Here is a 26,025-nt window from a genome sequence, read left to right on the forward strand (position 1 = left end):
GTGTGACGTCAAAGCAAATTCTACAAACCTTTGTAAATTTGCTTTTGCTGGCAAGATGTAGTGTCAACAGTACAGTATGTCTCCTTGTGTGACTAGAATAAATTTGTTACTTTCATTGACCTGTCTCGGTCTTATCCTTATTTTTTGACAATATGAAAGTGACCAGGGTATGAGCGATGCTAGTAATGCCATTCCTTATGCAGCCAGTCCCTGTTATGAATGGTGTGAAAATATCGCTCATAGGGTCAGTTGGTGTATGCATTTCAGTAGACTTGGCAGACTGATACGTAATAGCAATTTCTGGCTCGATGATGAAAGCAACGGGAAACTACCACTCCTCATTTCCCTCGTATGCCTCTTCAGTGATGCCTAGGCTATCCATGACAACTGTTGTGGCGCTGCGGAGCATCAAACCAGCTTTGGGCTGAATATCCAACATAAACCTTTGTCAACCTCTGTTTCTTCAGATCCCGACGGCCTACCAAGCCTTTGATTTGTACGATTGTCAATGCCCTTTCGCCACCTTCACCACAACAACCAACAGCAGTTAACCTACAAAATTTTTCTTGCAATAACATAGAATTTAGTTCATCATCGAGTAAAATTTGATATACACCTTACAAGAATAACCAATACTGTACTGTACGGCACAGCCAGAAGAAGTGTAAAACTTTAATATTGCCTCCTTCCCAAATTCTCCAAATAATCCAGTGTACCGGAGTTACTACATACCAAAACATTGACGAAAAATCTTTATGGAAATGATCCTTCTAGTATAATACACTCAGTTCGAAAGTTAGAACGCCTTTCGAACTGCAGTCTTTGAGTGCTGTTGAAGGGTGTGTAGCAATATGCGTGCGCTTAGAACGACGAGGAATAAATTGTCTCAAAATTGCAATAGAAGCCATCACAGTAGGCCGACATTCGTACTTGTTGGTAGGAATTTTCTGAGAAAATTCAGCGGTCAGGACGACAGCTTTCAGCGCTCATACGCAAAGTGCACAGTCTTTCCGATTATTGATAAACAACAGTTTTAAGTGACCTTGTGTAAATTTGTGATAGTATGCCACAGGACGGACATTGAACCTACGGAAAATAAACAAAACAGTAAATTGGCTTTCCCTTCAACATGAATTGGCCGGATTTTGTTTAAACGTCTTGAGACTAGATACACATGTATCTTTGTCACATTACTATTATTATTATTATTATTATTATTATTATTATTATTATTATTATTATTATTATTATTATTATTATTATTATTATTATTATTATTATTATTATTATTATTATTATTATATTTCTGAGAAAACGTATTTTTCCAAGTGAAAATTCCAACCGAAGATTCACTTGGATTCCAACCTCGACAGTTCGGCTGAAAAGTCATAAGGTAAGCCACAATACTAATTACGTGCTCAGTATTATTATTATTATTATTATTATTATTATTATTATTATTATTATTATTATTGTCCGACTCGTTGGCTGAACGGTCAGCGTACTCGCCTTCGGTTCGGAGGGTCCCGGGTTCGATTCCCGGTCGGGTCGGGGATTTTAACCCTCATTGGTTAATTCCAGTGGCCTGGGGGCTGGGTGTTTGTTCTGTCCCCAACATCCCAGCAACTCACACACCACACATAACACTATCCTCCACCACAATAACACGCAGTTACCTACACATGGCAGATGCCGCCCACCCTGATCGGAGGGTCTGCCACACAAGGGCTGCACTCGGCTTGAAATAGCCACACGAAATTATAAATTATTATTATTATTATTATTATTATTATCATCATCTCAAGAATCACGTTGTGTTAGAAAGGGCATCCGGCCGAAACCAAAATGAGCCTAGTGGCTCCAGCGGCCCCAGAAATAACTGGGATAAGCTGAAGAAAGTTTATTATTATTATTATTATTATTATTATTATTATTATTATTATTATTATTATTATTATTATTATAAGCTCCTTGGCTAACTGCTCAGCGTAGGGAACTTAGATTCACAAGGTCCCGCATTCGATGCCTGGTCGGCCTGTGGATTTTATCCGCGTCAGATCATTTCGTTTGCCTCGGGGACTGGTTGGTTGTGTTTGTCTTAATGCACACTTCCTCATATATACACAGGACACCACAAAAACTCGTTACGAATAGCATAGAGAAGACTACTAAGCCTCAGGAAGCAGAAGTTTACTTGTAGGTCTACGTACCTGATCGTTTCTTCTCACTTCTCACAGTGCTGGCACTAAGATAACTGAGAGCTCAAAGCAGCTGCCTGATCACTTACGAAGAAAGAACCTTCACTCACTGCTGCGAGCTGTAATGGGGATAGAACTGTTTACTTGAATCTGTTGTTTTCCATGTTGCCTGCCGACAGTACTATAATCTACCTTCCGAAGACTGACATTTTTTTTACAGCTTGCTTTACGTCGCACCGACATAGTAGATAGGTTGCACGGCAACGATGGGATAGATAAGGGAGAGGAGTGGGAAGGAAAAGGCCGTGGCCTTAATTAAGGTACAGCCGCATCATTTGCCTGGTGTGAAAATGGGAAACCACGGAAAACCATCTTCAAGGCTGCCTACAGTGGGGTTCGAACCCACTATCTCCCATATGCAAGCTCACAGCTGCGCGCCCATAACCACACGGTCAACTCGCCCAGTAAGGTTCGCTTTTTGTTTAAAGCCCATTCTAACTCCAAGTACAGTAGTATGAACAAACTAGAATGTTGGACTTTTCTTCTAATTGACTCGTCTTATTTCAAAACTAGCATTCTCCAAGCGGACAACAGGGCAGGCAAAAAACGTAAACCATCTAGTCTAAACAAATGGATTTATCATGCCTTATTTTATCTTCAAAATTAACAGATGTTGAATAAATGTGAGAGAATGCTAGGTGCTCTATCAATGTAAATATTTGAAATTTGGACAGTTTCCTTTTTAGACTTGGCCGGTTTTTGTAGCAAACTGAAGCACATTTGGAGTAGCCTACCAAAAGTGGATTTCACTGTCTGTAATTAACATATTCGCTAAAACATACTGTAACTTTCAAACTTACAACAGCATAATAACAATGTACTCTAAAGAACAGAAAATATCTAAAATTGCACACTGAAATCTTATCCTGGAAAGTAATCATATGAATTGTCCTCATGAATTGAGTTATCATCAATTTTCTCATAGTTATTCTTAATGATGTATTTTAAAAAGGATCAGTTTATTCACATTTCACCATTCCGAACCAAAATGTGAAGACAGCTGGCAGGTATAGCCTACAACTTGGGGTAGCGAAATTCTTCTGACAATTTAAAGTTAGTGATTGATGCCCTTCTTTCTGTTCATGCCTAAAAGCACAAACTGCCTTGGCCAAAAATTACGAATGTTCGGTTCCACTTTTAGTTCAAAATTGTCAGATAGTTTGCTTAGCTCGCGTAATTCCAGGTATTAGAAAACTCGTAGTATTGCTAATAAAAATCAGTAATATTATTCAAGCTCTGCATGAATGACCACTTATGAGAATTGTCGGTCTTTCAGTTACAGAATTAGTTTAAAAAATGAATTACCGCCTCTTAATAACCGCAAGTCCCCGCCTCTGTGGTGTAGTGGTTAGTGTGATTAGCTGCCACCCCCGAAATTTGAAAAGTGGTACGAGAGCTGGAACGGGGTCCACTCAGCCTCGGGAGGTCAAATGAGTAGAAGTGGCTTCGATTCCCACCTTAGCCATCCTGGAAGTGGTTATCCGTGGTTTCCCACTTCTCCTGCAGGCAAATGCCGGGATGGTACTTAACTTAAGGCCACGGCCTCTTCCTTTCCTCTTAGTTACCTATCCCTTCCAATCCTCCCATCCTCCAACAAGGTCCCCTGTTCGGCATAGCAGGAGAGGGCAGCTGGGCGAGGTACTGGTCATTTTCGCCAGTTGTATCCCCAGACGCAACGTCTCACGCCCCAGGACACTGCCCTTGAGGCGGTAGAGGTGGGATCCCTCGCTGAGTCCGAGGTAAAAACCAACCCTGGAAAGTAAACCGATTAAGTAGATTAACAAATATAAATAGAACAGGGCCTCTCAAACGCCCAAAATCTCACGCGTGCAAATCGAGGCGCAAGAGCTCCGCGCACTGTGCATCGCTCCCGCTCGGCACGGCTCGGACCAACGCTTCGTCTCTGGGCTACTCGGCTAAGCTCGGCTCAACTCGGCTCAATTCGGCTCAGATTTGGAGCGCTACGCAGGCAGTGAGGAAGAGGGAGACAGGGGGAGCGAGCGAGACAGGCGTGGGGAAAGAGAGGGACCGCGCTATTGCTCCAAATCGAGGAGTGGGGGTCTGCACTCTGGTCAACCAAGCGAAGTCGTCTTTTGCACCATGCACAGTGCTTGCACCCTGAGAGGCCCTGAAATAGAATTACAGTGATTTCACTGAGTCCAACTTAACTTTTAGTATTCCATTTTCTACTCCCTCCAATTCTTCTCCGTCTTCAAAGAAGATGGATTCCTCAGTCTTCTTTCTAGTCTTTTCATACGTTACGTCTTCGACATAAATGTCCATGTTTATTCAAATGCTATAATAATAGGCCCTAATACTAAATAATTGTATAAACTACAACACTCATAAATTAATTCCATAAACAAACTTTCGAATTGTTCGATGTGTACTCAAGTACAAAAAGTAGACGATTGGTTTTAAAACTCACAGAAACACGCAGGCGGTCGGATTTACAACTAAACCCTATATTCTCAAAGCAAAATAAGCTACACAGAGATTGATTTTACAACTAAAAACCAACTGACATGTTATGTTGTGGTGTTAGATGAACACATCAAAGCAAAGGAATTGATTTCCAAATTTGTTGCAGATGGTTGGTTTTGTAACTAGACGACTCAGTTGTTTAAAGTTACACTAGTATAATATTCAGTGACACTAAGATAGGAAAGGGATACGACTGGGAATATATTAGCATTTGCCTCATGTGATAACCATCTTCAAGACTACATACAATAAGGATCAAATCCATCAGGATGTCGAATTTATCCTACAACAGTGGGATATAATTATTGTAAAGAACTGGCTATTTTAAATTTAGATGGTACAATTCACTTGTCCACTTGGCGATTCTGTCTAGTTCTTGGCAAATGTCCTATCGCTGAAGAGTAGGAATGCAGACAGTAGCGGCGATTGGGATTTATATGTTGGGGGGGGGGGGGAATATATACATCAAAACTTAAAAAAAGGTACAAAATGGTAAGTCTTTTGATGCTCTCTGAGCGAATTTAGACTCAGAGGTTAAGGTTGACTGTTTACGAACTTAAGTACGGTAATAATAGCTTTCTGAGATTTTGATTCAATCCCCCCCCCCTCCATGGCGCAAACGCCCCGAAAGGCTATGGCCTACCAAGCGACCGCTGCTCAGCCCGAAGGCCTGCAGATTACGAAGTGTCGTATGGTCAACACGACGGATCCTCTCAGTCGTTATGCTTGGCTCTCTAGACCGAAGCCGCCATCTCACCCTCAGATAGCTTCTCAATTGTAATCACGTAGGCTAAGTGGACCTCGAACCAGCCCTCACATGCAGGTAAAAATCCCTGACCTGGCCGAGAATCGAAACTGGGGCGTCCGGGTAAGAGGCAGGCATGCTACCCCTACACCGCAGGACCGGCTTTTCATTCAATACTATACAATAAAACTTTTACCAAAGGAACAATATTACCCAACATGTATTACAACTAAATACAAGTCCAGCGTGATTATAGATTTAAAAACAATTTAGTATTTGTATACACACTAAGAAACTAACAGACACTAAAGAGACTGCCAGACAGACGAATGTGCGCGGCAAGCGGATGAATCATGCCTCAGTGCCCATGATCTGGCAAAAAAAAAATATACCCCTGCTACATAGTCCTATTTAGTCATAAAGCCATAGTTGGTCTCGGATTCTATTTCCGACCTATCTAGGAATTTTATGTCTAGCCTGAGAGCTTCACCGGCTTTCACTCAGCTCGTTAGACCAGCTGTGTGATTTGAGAGGCAGTGGAACCGGCCACAGAAGCAAAGCAATACGGCCGGGGATGTCGCTTCGTTGACACGTGGCATTGTAATATACGCAGGTCATCCGCCCTGACAGCAGCCGTCATGGTTGGGGAAGGTCCTTAATGGAATGTATATACTAGGTAAGTTTGTGTCTCTTTTAAGTGTAACTACGGCAAATAAATAAATTAGAAACGTCTAAATACCATTGATCTCAGCCAAATATTCACAGTTGACAGTCACGTAATTATTACTTCGTATGTCTAATTACTCCCTTACAGAATAATAAATTAACACTAACTTTGGTTTAAGGAAACGTACTTATCATGAACAATGCACACCTAATGCAAGACTGAAAAGAAATGGAGAAACAGAGGAATGATATATGTAGAATTGAATGAAAACTTTCATTTCACAATCATGCTAAATTACTAAACAGAGAAAACAACAAAATTATATAATTTTATCAGTGGGATGTGGGACAGGAAACGTATAGTTGGTCCCACGAGAGTTGGAGTCTGACATTTGCGAAAGCAGTAACTACGATGTACACTGCGTTGTCATAGTTACCTCCATCTGCGGCGTATCACCCTTTCATACAGCGTGGGTGTTTAATAAAACATGTAGGCCTAATACAATTCAATAAACTTTGACCCGTTCCCGTGCTAATACTTCCAGCATTTAAGAGAGAACACGGCATTCCCAGTAAATGAAATTTCCTAATCACTAGCAAAAATCATCAGTTTCTGACAATAACCTCAACAGATGCACATGTTCAGTACGGAATAGAACTGTATAACTAGCCACTGACTAACTTACAAAAAGTAAATTAACAATAATATGGTTTTCAGGAAAGTTAAACGTAAATCAGCAACAACTCACACAACTAGCACAGTACCAATCCGAGTAATATCACAAAAGCGACTGAGAGCAAGCCAACCCGCGTGGCGATAGCTTCCTTAAATGTGGCATCGCTGTTATCGTTGCCATAGCAACAGACCAGTTTCGAGCAGCGTTAGTCAACTTTTTCTCGCCGGTGGCGCTAACCGTCAGACTCTAACTCTGGTGGGCCTTAGTATAAGGAAAGTGTAAACAGAGAAGATGCATAGAGCTAGTATCCTTGACTGTGCCTTAGTTAAAATCTAGCAAATATCCTATCTCTCAAAGAGTACATATTATATTTAATTAAGATATATCCACGAAGGATTTAAGGAATGCGTATAAATAACATTTTATAATAATAATAATAATAATAATAATAATAATAATAATAATAATAATAATAATAATAATAATAATAATAATTGTTACGGAGTTTCGTGGACTTGCAGAGGTGAAAGAAGGTGCGGGGGTGAACGGGCCTCAAAATACGAAATTAAAGTTAAGATAAAATTTAACAAGGTTATATTTTCTTTTCAAAATTAAGAAATAACAAGCATGGCAGGTACAGAGTAGCAAGGCAACAAAAGTGCAATTACAGTATTTACAGGATTTGGGCTTCGAGCCCCGAACTCACAATTCTTGGGCAATTAGCCCAACTTTACTCCAAAATAAGTTTTCACAGAGGGGCAGAAAACCCCATTCATGCCCAGGAGCACTTGCTCCAAAATTACACAGTAAAGCCTCCTCGAGGCATACAACCCTCAATTTTCAAGAAAGAGCCACTCGCTCTCAAACCTTGAGCCTATCAAAGGCCACACCAAACTCCACTTTCAAGTTGTCCTCCACGGACACGAAAACAGGGGTAACATACCCAACCTACTGAGGCCTATTAAGAGAGAAAAGGTTAATTACATGGCCTCAAAAATACCAATTTGAGAGGAGGCAATCAGCACTCCTAATACATTTGTTTAAAACCTAAACTGGCTCTAGGCCGCTAATGCAAGGGCTAATCCCATACTAAAGAGGTGACTTTAGAAAGAAACAATTTACATTACGTTAAGGAAGAATCGGTTGTGAAAAATAAGTTCACCTCAAAACAATATGCGTGGGAGTTCAAGAGGGTTAAGCACTCTCTATCCCAAATTTTTAGTTTAAAAAGATAGAATTGAAACTAAGTGTCTTTACATTTTAGAGGAAAGTTACATGGTGAAAGGTTTCGGACCCGCCCCGAGAGTTAAACTGCTGAGCTAGCAAGAAAAGAAGTTCTTAAACGGCCATTACCTTGTTGTTGAACTGCTGCCCGAAGAAAGAGGCGCTTCCCGCCCCCTGCTATGTACTTTACACACTGAAAGATAGTACTGAAGTGGCCCGGAGACCCTAAAATCAGCAGTTTATATACTCTCGCGGAAAGTTCGAGGCGTTTGAGGAATGAGAACACCCTCCCACAAAAACTTTATTGGCTAGGGTTAAGCAATATATCCCCTCTGGGGAAGATACACCTGATTGGTTATAAATTAATTAAAGAAATTCGGGATTGGCTAAATTCAAAACAAGGGGAAAGAAAGGGTTATACAGCCAACTTAAACAATAACCGAAAGAAATTTAACAAGAAACAAACTTTTGAAATAAAAATTTCTCCAAAAAACAGTTCTTTCACTTCGCACTAGGGTGCACTTTTGTAGTTCTTCAGTAGTGTCCTCTAGAAGAGAAAGTTCACACTTCCTACTACAGGTAAAACAAAAATACGTCGAAAACGACCCAGTTCAGAAACTTCGAAATTTCCAAGTAGTGACATCTTCTGAGAAACTTGAAAATTAATACAGTAGATACAGTTCAGACTTCCTCCAGCAGAGGAGTTTCAACAGGCGCAAGGTTTGAATTAGCGGCGTGGAGGTGTACCGCCCGGTACAACAATAATAATAATAATAATAATAATAATAATAATAATAATAATAATAATAATAATAATAATAATAATAATAATAATAATAATAATAATAATAATAATAATAATAATAATAATAATAATAATAATGTTATTTGCTTTACGTCCCGCTAACTACTTTTACGGTTTTCGGAGACGCCGATCTGCCGGAATATTGTCCCGCAGGAGTTCTTCTACGTGCCACTAAATTTACCGATACGAGGCTGACGTATTTGAGCACCTTCAAATACCACCGGACTGAGCCAGGATCGAACTTGCCAAGTATGGGTCAGAAGGCCAGCGTCTCAACCGTCTGAGCCACTCAGCCCGGCAAATACTTTTCTTGTATCATTTTATTGTTGGGAATACCTCTAGTGTTTTGTATCATAAAAAATTAATTGCATGTATTAGTAATGAAACTTACGATACTATTCCACAGCTGCTGTCATTCATGATTGAGAGAGAGGATTTTCCTTTTTACAATCCGGAATCCAAGAGGACAAATTGGGGCAAATATTCGTTTGTAGGAAAGGGAGCTAGCGATTGGAATAACCAAGGGAGATGTTCAATAAATTTCCAATTTCTTTGCAATCGTTTAAGAAAAGGTTGTTGCTTGTTGTTTTAAGGGGCCTAACATCGAAGGTCATCGGCCCTTTTAAGAAAAGGCTAGGAAAGCAACAGATAGGGAATCTGCCACCTGGGCGACTGCCCTAAATGCAGATCAGTTGTGATTGATTGATTGATTGATTGATTGATTGATTGATTGATTGATTGATTGATTGATTGATTGATTGATTGATTGATTGATTGATTGATTGATTGATTGATTGATTGATTGATTGATTGATTGATTGATTTTCGTCGCACCCACACAGATAGGTGTTATGGCGGCGATGGGACAGTAAAGGCCTAGGAATGGGACGGAAGCGGCCGTGGCCTTAATTAAGGTACAGCCGCAGCATTTGTCTGGTGTGGAAATGAGAAAATACGGAAAACCATCTTCAAGGCTGCCGACAGTGGGATTCTAACCCACTATCTCCCGAATGCAAGCTGATAGCTACGTGACCCAAACTGCACAGCCACTTGCTTGGTTGGAAGAGGAGAGTACTATTTCATTATTATGGGCAGGGAGTGCCGAGAATGAATTCCTCTTGTTCAGTTCACAGGATCGATTAAGTCGAAACTGATGAGATTCTTCATTTCAGTAGCAAAGTTAGAACGGAATGTGTGAGCAGGAAGTTTTAAAGAGACTAACCAGTACACCTTGACCAAGAACAAGTTCCAACGGGAACGATGCCAGAGCAGGAATTGAGAGCGGAAAAGTCAGATGTACCTCTACTCTTGTAGGTTACATATTCAGAACTTTGTCGGTATCAGGACCCATTCTAATCAAATAAATATTTCGAATTAATAATCCGATTGTAATTCGAAGCTTTATACTTCATTTTTTCAAAATGGTACACAATGTGCCGTCCCATCTTCGTCTCAACTTGTGTGGTTGCTTCCCCCCCCCCCCCCGTGGGTGGGGCGGTAGAATAAAACCCACGGCATCCCCTGCCTGTCGTAAGAGACGACTAAAAGGGACCCCAGGGGCTCTCAACTTTGGAGCATGGTTCGGCGACCATGGGGCCCTGAGCTGAGTCCTGGCATTGCTTCCGCTTACTTGTGCCAGGCTCCTCACTTTCATATATCCTATACGACCTTTCTTTGTCAACTCTTGTTCTTTTCCGATCCCGACGGTATTTGAGCACTCGAGGCCTAAGGAGTCTTTCATTTTCACGCCCTTCGTGGAACTTGTCTTCGTTTGGCCGATACCTTTATTTTTCAAAGTGTCGGATCCCTTCCATTTTTTCTCTCTGATTAGTGTTATATAGAGGATGGTTGCCTAATTGTACTTCCTCTTAAAACAATAATCACCACCACCCACTGTGTGGTTGCCCATTGTCTTACAAATAAATGCTCCTTGAATGATATTGTCAATCTTCATATTTAGAGTAATCTTGTCGCAGATTCTCATTCAACGAGTATTCAATCGTACGAGTATCTGACAATAGTATACGAGTGGGGATCAAATATAAACGGGATTTTATTTTTTTATTTAAATTCATTTATTGAAATACACAAGGCAATTACAATTTATTTTTCCACATAGTTTCCTGCTTTGGAAATGCATTTGTCCCAGCGTATGGGCAGCTTTTTGATGCCCGCATCGTAAAAAGAACAGGGTCATGTCACCTGCCAGTTTCGCACAAAGTCTTCCACATTCTCGTCATCTTCAAATCGTTGCCCTCTAGAGCTTCTTTCAGCGGTCCTAACAAATGGAAATCGCAGGGGGATAAGTCCGGGTTGTAAGGAGGATGTTCAAGTGTAGTCCAGTGCATTTCCTGTAGCTTGGAGACAGAGCTGCAGTATAGGGCAGCGCATTGTCGTGGAAGAATATGACCTGCCGAATCGGTTAATCTCGTCTTTTGCGGTGATATGAAATCCTCGCCTTGTTCAACAACTCGCAATAGTAAACAGAATTGATTGTGCACCGCTCATGCAAAAATTCAATCAGCAAAATTCCTCACCGATCAAAAAAACGGTTGCAAGAACCTTGCCAGCTGACAGTTGAGTCTTGACTTTCACTGGTGCTGTCTCTCCCTACATCCGCCACTCCTTACTGGCTTGTTTGAATTCGGGAGTGTAGTGGTGGATCCATGTTTCGTCGCAGGCGACGATCTGACTCAAATATGCATCACCTTCCTCCGCAAACCTTGCTGTAAGCTTCTGACTGACCTCCAAACGTCTCAACTTCAGATTTTCGGTCAAAAGGCAAGGGACCCATCTGGAACACACTTTACGGAACGGTAGCTCGTTTTTTATGATTGCTTGACAGCTCACATAACAGATTCCGACTTGTTCTGCATTTTCTGATACGCACACCCGTCGATCGTCGTCAATAAGGTCTTTGAACCGCAGGAATGTTTTCTTCTGGTCTGAGGACGGCAATTGTGTTGCTGATTTTCCACACGTTCTCGTCTTTTCTTGAACTTTTTACGCCAGGCAAACACACGCGTCCTTCACAATATTTGATCATCGAACTGTGCAGTCAATCTCTGGCAAATCTCCTTCACGAGCAAGAAATTTTATAATTACGCATCGCGCAGTGGAGGGGTCTTCCTGTTGCTCCGACATCGTGAGCGGCGGGAAGTATCTAACAGCACGCTCTCCCCACTTCTAACGGTACCACGTAAGCATAGCAGAAGCGGGGGATCAGTCCTACCAAATGTTGACGTTCAGGATCAAAAATCCGGTTTTTATATTTGATCGACCTTCGTAACATCTATTGTCTGCACTGATTGAACTTGACCTCTTTCCTTTTCAAAAGTTAGCAACATATTAAACGACTCATCTATATATATAAAATAAGAGTTTTGTCTGTACATTGCTCAGAATTTGAAAAGAATGGTATTTCTGTATCGGTCATGACCACAGTAACCAGGAAATGCACTTTTTACTTTTCCGTAATGTCTGTCTGTCTGTCTGTCTGTCTGTCTGTCTGTCTGTCTGTCTGTCTGTCTGTCTGTCTGTCTGTCTGTCTGTCTGTCTGTCTGTCTGTCTGTCTGTCTGTCTGTCTGTCTGTCTGTCTGTCTGTCTGTCTGTCTGTCTGTCTGTATGTACACGCATCACTAGGAAACGGCCAGAGAGAATTTAATGAAAATCGGTATGCAAAGTTGAGGAATGAGTCGCTACAATCTAGGCCATAAATAATTTTATTCACGCTGATAGAAATGGTAGTTTAGGGGTAGGCCTAAAATTTAATTTTCAAATATTGATATTATTAGTTGTCGTATCGATAAATACTACATAACCAAAGTTATAGAGAATTAAATTTCCGACCATTTATGTCTTATACATTTTTAGCGTACCGGCTATGGTAACACAGATATTCATGAATTTGTATTTTTGTTGCTAAGTCCATATCAACGCCGAGCCACGAGAAAATGGGTTAGCATAATTTAATGTAAATCGGTACATAGAGTCGGGGACTAAGAAAATACAGTCTAAGCTATAAACAATTTTATTCATCCTGGATGAAAATTTAGTTTAGGGGAAGGTGCTTAAAATGTAATTTTTAAATACTAATGTTATTGGTCCTATCGAAAAGCACTATATAAAAAGTTATAGAGAGTACATTTTCCGATCATTTATCTTTTATTCAGTTTTACCGTACCGACTATGATAAGAGTGGTATTTCAGGGTCGGAAGAAAACGAAATGTGAAGGCCCATAATATCGAAAGTCCATAACATTGATCAACAATAACATTACAGTGACCATTGTTTATTGTGTTGTTCTTTGTCTCTTATGCTGCCCCTCAACTCCGATAGATGGGATTACTGCTGCGTACAGAGTATAACAGCCTGACTGAATATTGGCGGGAAATAGCCGGGGAGTTAGAAAACTTTCTTCTTTAGCATGCCATTCCTCTGGTTCATACATTTCCTGATACAGCTGGTACTTAACATACTGGATCATCATAGTATTTTAGCTATGCGATCCCTACTCTGACGCGCTGTTTTGAATGAGCAGTGTGCATACTTAAGGCAGAGCCTCACTTAGTGGTAGTAGTAGTATGGCCTGGTCTAGAATAACAATTTAGGCCTTTTCCAAATTACAGTATAGCACAACAATATTCACTAAATAACTCAAAATTCAACTCTGAAAAGAGCCGTTTCTTAAGAAAAGCTCCTTTCTCTTCACTTTTATTGAATTCTACATTCAATTTATTCCAAACTAGCAGAGAAGAGGGGTGTTTCACTTCTGGCTTGGAGGACAAAATTGCCTTCAAGTCAGATAGATTTTTCGCCGCCAGTGTAGTGAATTGATATTTGCCGACTCATCTGGTACTCGTAGGAAACAGATTAGTAATTGGTCATAGTTTTTGTCCTGGGAGTCTCTACTATTCGACCCCCCCCCCCCCCCCCGAAGAAATCCGAAGAGTGTTCACGTATCACGGCTGTCTGCGGTTTCGTCATTCCAGACCTGGAATTTTGGACTGTTAGATAAGCAGCGTAATCCTGTTCGTTAAAAGTGAGAAAATGTGTGGTATTTCGTAATATGAAAGCATTGCTTTTAATCGCGCCATTCCTATTGACGCCATTGTATGTTCATTTCAGTTGGAAAAACCACTAAGACAGTCTTTCTGAGGATGTAAAAAGGCATTGAAAACATCCCAACCTGATTGTGGCTGATGGTATGAAATTCCCTCAGTCTGCATATGAGAAAAGATGTTTGGTGACCTCCCGTCGCGTTTCTAGGGTAACGTTAAGAGCTATACAATTTAAGACAATCTTGCTCACAACGTGTACACTACCTAACCTAAAATTCTGTATACAATGCAGAATTCCGTAGCAGAGCACGGGTACATCAGCTAGTAATAATAATAATACTAATAATAATAATAATAATAATAATAATAATAATAATAATAATAATTTACCTGGGGGTACACCTCAACGCCGCGCATTCAATATTAGCACCTAAATGAACTCCTCTATTGGAGAAACAGTGAAACTGAAACTACAACAAGTTAGAACTTTAATCAGAAGATGTCACCACCAAAATATTATGTAATTTTGTTATTGTGCAGTTGCCCAACCTGAGTGAATTTCTCTTAATTTGTTTGCCATTCATCAAGAAGTTTGGACATTTTTCCACAGAGGACACCACTAAAAACTATGTTCATGCACCCTGGTGCTAAGTGAAAGAACTTATGATTTAAAGAAGTTTTGTATTTCTAGGTTTTTGTATCTGATTGATCTTCATTTATTTCTGGGTTGGCAATTTTTCCTTTTCTTTCCGCCAGTTTTGAATCTAGCCAATCCCTCATTTTCGTAATTAATTTCCAACCAATCCCGCGTTTCTTCTTCACTTTGTATCTGCCAATAAAAATTAAGAGGGCGTGTCCTGATTCATCTTGAATGATCTCGAACCTTCCCTGAGGGTTTATAAACTGCGGCTTTTCACGTCTCTTAGCCAACTGATCGACATCTTAGTGTGTGTCAAAGCAGGAGGCGGGCGGCCTCTTTCTTCGGTCAGCAGTACATCTACAAGGTAATGGCCACATAACATCTTTCTTTCTTGCTAACTCTGCAGTTTAACCCGAGGGAAAGGTCCGAATCGTTAACTATGTAACCTTATTTTCTAAAAATGTAACTTTCTGCCGGTAAATGTAAAAACTTCATGAATCTTTAACTGTAAATCGGGGATAGAGAGTGATGTACCCTCTCGAGCTCCCCTTCATCTTGGTTTGAGGTGACTAAGTTTCGTAACTGTTTTTCATTCTGTAATATGGTAATGTAATTTCTCTACGAGTCACCTCAGTAGTTTGGGAATAGCCCCTGTTTCATCGGCCTAGAGCCCTTTAGGTTTTTAGTGTTTATTATCTTGGAGTGCTGGGTACGCCTCCATTCATTTTGTTGTTGGGCCAGTTATTTAACCTGTTCCTTTTCTATGAAGGCCCCCGTAGTTTGGGTATTAAATACCCCTGCATAAATCATTTTCAAATTGTAAGTTGTGCCTTGAGAGGCCAGTAATTGTAAGTTGATGTTGTCTTGAATAGGCCTGGAAAACTGAGAGCCTGTTAGCTCTTTTTTTTACGTTTTGTAATTGTAAAGTGTGCCTCTGGCAGGCTAGATGTTGTGATTTAGGGAGCAAGTGCACTTGTATTAGGGGATTTCTGCCCCTGAGTAAATAATACCTCTTCCTTTTATAAAATTGTAAATCTGGAGGATTAAAGCCCAAAGTGTTAAGGTTCTGAATCTTGGATTTTTCCCAATCTTGTTTAATGATTGCTATTTGTACCTGTAATATTGTCATGAAAAAATTTGTTAAGTCTGAAGTTCTGAATATATAACCTTCAGTTTAAGTTTTAAATTTATTTTGATATTGTAGTTGGACCCATTCACCCCGCCACCTTCTTTAACCACTTTCTGCTCCACGTGTAACCCCGTAACAACAACAACAACAACAACAATAATAATAATAATAATAATAATAATAATAATAATAATAATAATAATAATAATATAATAATAAAATTAGTGCTACGTTTACGAATTCTAGAATGTAATTTTCTCACAATTCATGATCCTTACTCCTCTTTTGTGGATACACTCAGTTTTCGTTCGATTTGTCGGAACCCTTTATCTCCCTTGTGGGAAATGTCAAAGCAGTGGCGACGCGTGACGTTTTGTAAAATGTTACCACACTCCTCCTTGAGAATATATTGTCGTTCACACCTTCTTTCCGTAAGCTGTACTCTATTCTGGACCTTCCGAACATTATCATATCAGCGACAGTATTGACGTGTGCTTGAGACAACTCATGGCGTCTCTTTGAAACTCTGAAACTATATGAATTCTCCATACCGTCGTTTTTCCAAGCATCCATTCCTGAGGAAAATGGAACACACGGCCAACAATACAGTTAATTAATTTTTGCATAACCAAATAACCAATGCAGATCTCTGTACCACGAGTCATGAAAATGTCGTACTATTCTTCTCGATTCCTTGATTAAATTCTTACGAGAAGGCGTGGGTCTAACTTTTTCAATTATGTTTTCCTTTTTCTTCAAAGTTTTCTAAGGAAATCTGTGTGTCCATTAAACTTTCTGTTATACATGAGCATTCTGGGCCCACCAACACACTTATTTTCGAGGTGGAATTGACAGCACTCACTTTAACGTTTAATGAGTTGTGCAGCACTATATGCTATCTTTACCTAAGACAAATTATAAATTCACACTGTAACAAAAAAAGTCACGTCGTATTATATCGAAAACAATAATTAACACAAATTATAACAGTACACTTTTGAGCGCGGCGGAAAGAACGGACAGAACGGCCCAGCACCAATATTTCAAGTATTCATTACCACTTTGCATTGTGGTAACATGACGAGAAAACCCATCCAAATCTTGACCACGCCCAATGTTGCTTAACTTTGGAAATCTCGTGGGATCCGGTGTTTCAACACGGCTATGGCCTTTGGCAAACATGAGGTAGCTACTGACATATTGAGTTGCTAGATAGGTATTCTCTCTACTGTGCTCATAAATACAGGGTACACTATGATAAAATGTATGATTTAACACCTTTAATATCGCCGTAGGTAACTGGTAAATGAAAAACGAATATAGACCTTGAGCTATAGCGGATAACATAGCCCTGTGAGCGTGATCCAAGTATACAACTTAAAACACATTTTGTCACAGATACTTCCGTGACAGCGTATCTGATATATCGGTGACATGAAAGTATCGGTGACAAAGTAACAGGCTGTGATGTATCGACCATCTCTACGTACGAGGGTTCATGTCAGTGTCGGGGGGAGAAGGGCTTTGCTTGGCGCAGGCGCAATAATACTCGCCTAGTTGCTACAAGAAGATTCAACGCGTATCCACTGCCTAGAGTTGGCAACAATCGCCCTCTGAGTTTTGTCGGTGGCTATAGAGTTCTCGCGGCGAAGAAACAAATATATTAAATATTAATATTTAATTAATATTAATTTTTATATTTTCAAACTGTTACCAGTGGATACTAGCACGCTTCGCCACTGCGTCAAAGGATTCATTATCTGTACCATGTCGTTTGCTATTTCTTGAAGGATGCAGTATTTTTGTATTCGTTTACTGATACAGGCCAGAGCAAAGTGTAGCTTCCACCGAAGTCCCAGTCTCATCCATGGCTGTGACAATATGGAAGCTGTTGGGGTATGGGTGGTGCTGAGTAATGAGATTTGGAGCACAACTAGTGTCTGAGTGTTATGAAAGGTGCTGCTCATACGATCTGTCGTGCTCCAGTGGCACCTTCTGGTCCAGTCGGGACCATTTACGTCTTATATAATTTTACCGTACCGACTATGATAACACTGATATTCATGAATTTCGATTTTTGTTGCTAAGTCCACATCAACGCCGAGCCACGCGAAAATGGGTGAACAGAAATTAATGAAAATCGATATATAGAGTCGGGGAAGAAAAATACTGTAGTCTAAGTTATAAACAATTTTACTGAACCTGTGTGAAATGGTAGTTTAGGGGTAGGCGCCTAAAATTTAATTTTTAAATGCCTTCGTTATTGCTCCTATAGAAAAGTACTACATACCACAAGTTATAGAGAATACAATTTCCGGTCATTTATGTTTTATTCAGTTTTACCGTATCGACTGTGATAAGAGTAGTATTTCAGAGTCGGAAGAAAACTAAATGCGAAGGCATACAATATCGAAAGCGCATAACATTGATCAACAATAACATTACATTGACCATTGTTTGTTGTGTTGTACTTTGCCGCTTATCGTGCCCTCAACTCCGGTAGATGGGATTACTGTTGCGTACCGAGTATAACAGCCTGACTCAATATTGGCGGGAAAGAGCTGGGGAGTTAGAAAACTGTTTTCTTTAGCATGCCATTCCTCTGGTTCATACATTGTCTGATACTGCTGGTACGTAATACACCGGTTCATCAGTATTCCAGCTATTCGCTCCCTACTCTGATGCGCTGTTTTGAATGAGCAGTGTGCAGATTTGGCAGAGGCTCACTTAGTAATAGTAGTGTGACCTGGTCTAGAATTACAATTTAGGCCCATTCCAAATTATAGCACTATAATTCACTAAATAATTCAAAATTCAACCCTGAAAAGAGACGTTACTTAAGAAAAGCGTCTTCCTCTTCACTTTTATTAAATTCTACATTCATTTTGTTCCAAATTAGCGGTGAAGAGGGGTTTTCTCCTCTGGTTTAGAGGGAAAATTTGCCTCCAAGTCAGTTAGATTTTTCCGCCACCAGTGTAGTGAAATGAGATTTCCCGCCTCATCGGGTATTCCCAGTGCCGGATTAAGGTGTTTGGGGGCCCTGGGCTATTTAAAAATGTAGGGCCCCTTCTTCGTAACATCACGCAAGACTAGCATACTGAAGTCATTATAAAACTACTTCCACTTAAATTGATGAATAGGGAAGTGTTGAAATGGACTTCATTTTTACTCTATTTTTCATGTTGCCTAAACATATTTTACATTTGTCTCATCATCACTATCAAATCGACATACAAAACAGAACTTTCTACGATCTCATTCCCATTATCTTATTGGCATTACATGAATTTAAAATCTAAAATTTAAAACTAAATCAACATGTAAAAAGCTAGCACAAGTGGTATTATGAGATAACGAAGGACATTGCAGTATTATGACTTGCACTACTTGTTTAAGAGTTATAATACTACATGTCCTTCGTTATATCATTGGCAAACTCATTCCTGCCTGCGGTAAAGTATCGATTATCCGAATGTCGATCAACAGAAATATCGGCTAACAGAAAGTGTCCCAGTCAGCGAATTCAAATATCTGCGTTATGTATACCCACAAGTGCTGTGACAAAGTAACGTTTTCTCCTTCCTATGTCAGCAGCCTCGCATCCAAAAATACAGAAATATCGTTAAAATATATTTTTATTGTAATCTAGGTCCATTTCACCCAATTGTAAATCTTTTCATCCAAAGTTTACCTATTTTTTACTCCGACGTAGTTAACAATACTGCCGTTGCCGTCAGTGGCGCATGAATCTTCGCTTGTGGCAAGTATTGAAATGGAATGAATGATTGTACATTTCGCAATGACGTCTAAAAGAATACAGGTCATTTTCTGTTTTTCCGATAAATTTAAAATAGACTAGTTAAAGATGGTGTTGGCGGATCAAGATTAGTTCAAGAATTTGGAGCTGGAAGGACACAGTAACAAACATTTAAATCGAGAGTGATACCTATTCGAAAATTATAACTGCATTTGACAATAAGGACGGAAACTTGAAACAGAAAAGCTTTGAAAGTGTTCAGTATCACTGCAGTTCTCGTATGGCGTAGGAGCAGACTTTTCGCAAATGATCGGCTACCAGAAAACTCACTTATCTGATCGTTCCCATTCCCGAATTTTTTCGGATAATCGATGCTGTACTGAACTGACCAAATTGTTAGTTGAATAACTTTTACATTAAAAATGTATTTTTCCTTGCCTTCAGATTTGCAAATGACTGTAAAACATCATCGAATGACAACTCATTTGTTATGTCATGTTCTAAAGACGTGATAGTCAAACCGTCCAGTCTTGGTTGAAGCATGGTTGACCGTAATTTATTTTTTGATTAGTGCCAGTTTAGAGAAAGAATGCTCTAGTTCAATAATCAGAGGTGAACTGGAAGTTTTCTTCCTGATGCAAAGATATAGTATAGCATGCGCATTCCACCATGCTTTTCCTGTCCCTTCCCGCTCACTTCCTAGACCTCTTGCCCCCTTCTCCCTCTGCCCGTATTCGCAAGCTGCCAGATTTAAATTTTCGTCAACGAAAACCTTTACAATAATTGCTGCGCGTAAGTAGCGAGGATTCGTGTCTTCGGACGGTAATTGATTCTAGCAGTGATGAAATACTAACGCGGACAGCTGATAAGAAGGAAGGAAGGAAGTGTGCGTGTTCGATATTTTGCGAGTATAAATATTCATGTGCATGCACGGAGGTGGAGCAGCAGGACATTATATACAATTTTAGGTTCGGCCAAGGGCCGGGGCCCCTTGGCACGCGGGGCCCGGGGCTGCAGCCCCTTTAGCCCCCCGTTAATCCGGTCCTGGGTACTCCTAGGAAAGAGATTAGTGAAAGGGTATAGATTTGTCCTCCTGGGACTCCCCGCTATTCGACACCCCCTCCCCCTCCCCCCCCCCCCCCCCCGACGAAAAAAGCCTGTGCGGCTTGGCCATTCCAGCTCTGGAACTTTGGAATGTTAGATCGGCAGCGTAGTACTGTTCGTTAAAAGTGAGAAAATGTGTGGTTTCTCATTTGATCGAGTATTTCATATTGCTTTTAATCGCGCCATTCCTACTGACGTCAATGTAATGACCTATGTTCATTTCACTTGGGAAAACCACTAAGGCAGTCTTTCTGAGAATGCAAAAACGCAGGTGGAGAGTGAGTGTCTCTCATTATAATGAAAACTCCCCATCCTGATTGTGACTTATAGTAGGCAAGCAACCGAGCTCGATAGCCGCAGTCGCTTAAGTACGGCCAGTATTCAGTAATCGGGAGATAGTGGGTTCGAGCCCCACTGTCGTCAGCCCTGAAGATGGTTTTCCGTGGTTTCCCATTTTCACACCAGGCAATTGCCGGGGCTGTGCCTTAATTAAGGCCACGGCCGCTTCCCTCCACCTCCTGGGCCTTTCCTATCCCATCGTCGCCATGAGACCTATTTCTGTCGGTGCGACCTAAAACAAATAGCAAAAAAAGTAGGCAAGCAGACCTACCATCATAATGAAAATTCCCTAACCCGGTTTTCATATGAGAAAAGACGTTTGGTGACTTCCCCGTCGCGTTTCTAGGGTAACGTTGCTATGCAGTATAATACAATCTTGCTCACAAGGTGTACACTACCTAACCTAGAATTCTGTATACAATGTAGAATTCCGTAGCGAAGCACGGGTACATCAGCTAGTATATAGTTTAGCAAAATAATGTTTTAGAAGGTGTAATTTTATGTTAGTATAGCAGACATTTCACTGAAATTTAATTTCCAAAGCACTAAACGAGCCATGGTATTTTCTCATGTTTAATTCTAACTATGGTCCGCCTCTATGGTGTAGTGCTTAGTGTGATTAGCTGCCATCCCCAGAGGCCCGGGTTCGATTCCCGGCTCTGTCACGTAATTTGAAAAGTGGTACGAGAGCTGGAACGGGGTCCACTCAGCCTCGGAAAGTCAACTGAGTAGAGGGGATTCGATTCCTATCTCAACCATCCTCGAAGGGGTTTTCCGTAGTTTCCCACTTCTTCTCCAGGCAAATGCCGGGATGGTACCTAACTTAAGGCCACGGCCACTTCCTTCTCTCGTCCTTGTCTATCCCTTCCTATCTTCCCATCCCCTTCAAGGCCCCTCTTGAGCCTGAGCGAGGTACCGGTCCTCCTTCCCCAGTTGTATCCCCCCGACCCAAAGTCTCACGCTTCAGGACACTGTCCTTGGGGCGGTAGAGGTAGGATCTCTCGCAAAGTCTGAGGGAAAACCAAACCTGGAAGGTAAACGGATAAAGAACGAAAGAAAAACAAGGAAATAAATTCTAACTATTTGTATTAAACAATGTTTTGCGTATTTTATTTGGAGACTTGTGACTTTCTGATATTCAGCATTTGACCTATAACATCATTACGGAAAATCATTCAGTAAATTCAACGAGTTCTTTGTTAAAACAAAGTGGAAGTAACTTACTGTGATCTGTGACGGCACATGAATGTAAAATATCTTCTCTAGCACGTACTCTTTGGCTCTAATCACATGTGTGACGTAAAGCTCCGTGACTCACCTTTCAAATGTCACATTGTTTGCTGTAATATTATAGTTATTTGTTATTTAAATATAGGGACATGAAGTTCGAGTTCTGAAGATCTACAGCTGACTTCCTGTACAGAAATCCTCGAAGTTACTATCCCTGGAGGGCAATATATTAACTGAACTGAGGAAGCGAGTTTTTTCAGGCTAAATTATTCGTACGTTAATCATTGTTAGGTCGACATTATTTTACAGGAGTGAGCACTGGGTGGACTCATGATATAAGTTTAAGTAACCAACTCGAGAGTATCGAAAATGAATGGTAGTAGAAACTAGTAGGTACAATGACAGGAGGGAATTCGCAATGTAGGAATTTAAGTTAGAAATGAATTCGATGGATAAAGCTGCGAGTGTGAACCTTTTCCAGTGGTAGACTAGTGTAAAGCGAATGGAGAAGGATGGGTTAAGAATGGGAAAAATGCACTTGACACAGAAGGCAAAGAAATCGTTGATAAAGCTACGAGACGATGGATTGACTCCATTTTCAATTACTTAAAGGTAAATGACTTAAAGCGAAGTTACCACAGTGATAATCGCAAATTAGAGGTTTCGAGAGACGCTCACTTCATTAACACAAGCTTGCAGAATGAAAAGTTTAACAGCCTACAATAATGAAGAGGTACTGTAAGTACCGTATGTAAATCTTCGAGAACATAGCATGATCTAACGTAATTTGGACGTAATTATTTATCCTTCTTTATCTGGCGCCGGCCCCGCGGTGTAGGGTTAGCGTGCCTGCCTCTTACCCGGAGGCCCCAGGTTCGATTCCCAGCGAGGTCAGGATGTTTTACCTGGATCTGAGGACTGGTTCGAGGTCCACTCGGCCCAGGTGATTAGAATTGAGGAGCTATCCGACGGTGGGATGGCGGCCCCGGTCTAGAAAGCCAAGAATAACGGCCGAGAGGATTCGTCATGCTGACCACACGACACCTTATAATCTGCAGGCCTTCGGACTGAGCAGCGGTCGCTTGGTAGGCCATGGCCCTTCGGGGCTGTTGCGCCATAGGGTTTGGTTTGTTTCTTATTCATTTGATACCTGTGAGTGCACCTGCCAAAATAGTAGTGTGATCAAACCTACGTTAAGGGTCGATGACCAGATGTTCGGCCCCGTTTAAACAAGAATCATCAACCTATGTAACATGAAAGGTTTAGCAATAAATGGGGAGAGAGTAATTCTTTACTTGAATAATTACTAATACATGCAGTTAGTTAATTATACTAACCTGTATTCTAGTTGCTGAACTCGGCTCAGTCAGAAGCTGTTCAAAGAACAGTATGAAGTGGAGGCAGAGAGACTTTTCCTTTCTCACAACAGAGAGATGGAGGATTGTCACGTGACCGGCCTTCTGACGGGAAATGACGTGCGTTGCATTGAAGGCAAACCGCACTCCAGCGCCGAGAGAGTGAGTGAGGCTCTGCTGGGGAAGAAACATGAGCCCGCCTTCCCTCATTTGAATTTGAGAGGCTTCCTGAATCCGATCGTATCTTCACTTTCCATTTCTAACGGTGGTTAACCGGTTTGAAGTTGATCCATCTCGCCGTTTGAGTAGACTCTGACAGTCATCAGCGGAGATTACGTTCGTCCAATGTGTCGGATGAACATGTCTGAGGTAGATCGACAGTTGTGACTCGTAATAAGGACTGTGAACGTTTCCAGACACGGTAAGTTTTGCCCTGATCGCCTCGGGACCGATCACGTCCACGGCCACATATTTAGTTGATAAGAGAAGACCATCACAATTACGTCTTAAATGACTAAACTGTGGTGTTGTTAAATGTTACAAAGTTTGGTAAATAAAACGACTGCATAATACCCTCAACACCTTCTTCTTCTTTTACATCTGTGGGGTCACGGGTGCGGAGTGTATTGTACATGTGGATTCGGCCTTGTTTTACGGCTGGATGCCCTTCCTGACGCCAACCCTATGAGGGATGTAATCACTATTGCGTGTTTCTGTAGTGGTTGGTAGTGTAGTATGTTGTCTGAATATGAAGAGGAAAGTATTTAATGGATGTAGGTTTTCGTGGCTCATTGTATTAATGTAAAGAAATAAATGAATACAGGATTAAAGCCACTATTTTATTTAATGAAGCCGAGCTTTCAACCAAATTGCATTGGCCTTCGTCAGGGCATGTTAAGTTCTGCTTCTGACAGTGAGCAAAGAAATTCAAAGGAAGGTGGAACTCATGATGGTACTATCCACGGCCTATCCCACTAATTGGACTCAAGGATCGTCGTGATGTTATTCACCGCCCTCTGTCGACAGTTTTGTGAGTGCGTTCCGCTGTTCCAGGGTGATCTTATGCATGTATTTCTGCAGAACAAGTCTCCATGTATTTGATATGGCAATGTGATATCGGATCCGGACGAATTGTTTTTTCGTACATTGAGTGGGGCTAATAAATCACTGTGTGAATTTTGGTGAATACTGGGTAATTCCTCTGATATTTATTGAAGACTCAACGATCCCCGTTAATCAATTATATAGGAAGATACAAAATACTAAAGGTATTCCAAACTACAAAACGCCACAAAAATAATAGCCGCAGTCGCTTAAGTGCGGCCAGAATCAAGTATTTGGGAGGTAGTGGGTTTGAAACCCACTCTCGGCAGCCCTGAAGATGGTTTTCTTTCCGTGGTTTTTCATTTTCACACCAGGCAAATGCTGGAGATGTAACTTAATTAAGGCCACGACCACTTCTTTCCCATTCCTAGCCTCTTCCTGTCCCATCGTTGCCATACGAACAATCTGTGTCGGTGCAACATAAAGCAACTTGTAAATAAAACTAAAATTTAGTTACGTTACAAATAGGCGTATTACTCTATCTTATAAATCATTCTTGGACGAACCTTGAAGTAAATAATCAAACTTAGACTTTCGAGGTATTTCCTAATTGTCATTGTATTTAGGATATTTCCTCGTGCATTTGTTTACTATTAACTAACTTACATACCGGTATATCTTTTCTGTTGTCACTAGTAGCGTAGTCAGGATCGGCCGTTGGAGGGGGGGTATAGTTAGAAAATGATGGTAGAAAACCATGAAGGTGCATGCATGACTTGTCATTATAAGGACACTGATGTAGTCTATCTGTATTACAGATCTGTTGGTTCTACAATAATATCTCAGCATCTTTATTTAGTTTATTATTTATTGTTGGGGTCTGTTTATTTTTGTAAAAATACCATGGAGGGGTGTTCTAACCCCTAGTACCCCTCCCCCTTGGCTACACGCCTGGTTTTCACCTTCCTTAGATTTCCTTTCCCACATTCGCTGATACTATTAACATTTTTGCAGTTTTTCTACTTCACTTTTAGATTTACATATTTATACATACTTTTTTCTCTGATTTTTCTTGCTTCTTTTGATTTTTTAGTAGAAGTGCCTCTTCCATATGTTGCATTGATTTTTCTAATTTTATTGTCCTGTGACTTTATATTCTTATCTACTCCCACTAACAACCAAATTACCATTTTCGTTTTGGTTAACATTTTGGTCTTTATTGCCATATTTTAAAGTAACAAACAAGATTGTTGAGTTATGAAGACACAATCTAGCCTTTTGCATCTTATTACTTCACCACTTGTCGTTAAACTTGAGATGTTCTTCTCAGTTTATCGACTTGCACTCATGAATATTACGAGTTTTAAAAGTTATCTTATTCCCTTTCGTACCATGTTATATTTACATCACATAACAGTTAGCTATTGTAATGGAGCAGAGAACCATAACATTGTTCGTAAGTAAAACATGTTGTAAACGTCGTAAATGCCAGGCACAGGAATCAATG

The 26,025-nt window shown here is 40.6% G+C and overlaps 1 protein-coding gene across 2 annotated transcripts in view; it reads right to left on the bottom strand.

The window, feature by feature from the left end:
* Window positions 1-23,575, bottom strand: part of LOC136880963 (luciferin sulfotransferase) — an 84,648-nt gene extending 61,073 nt beyond the window's left edge. Inside the window, exon 1 of one of the 2 annotated variants that reach the window (XM_067153520.2) lies at window positions 23,457-23,575. The gene's annotated coding sequence lies outside the window, so the exon portion shown is untranslated. Of the gene's footprint in view, window positions 1-2,210; window positions 2,280-23,456 lie in introns of those variants that run through there. The other variant, XM_067153529.2, reaches the window with a different exon arrangement.
* Between the last annotated feature and the right edge of the window lie 2,450 nt (window positions 23,576-26,025).

Source organism: Anabrus simplex, chromosome 1 (assembly GCF_040414725.1).
Source record: "Anabrus simplex isolate iqAnaSimp1 chromosome 1, ASM4041472v1, whole genome shotgun sequence".
NCBI classification, from domain to species: Eukaryota; Metazoa; Arthropoda; class Insecta; order Orthoptera; family Tettigoniidae; genus Anabrus; species Anabrus simplex.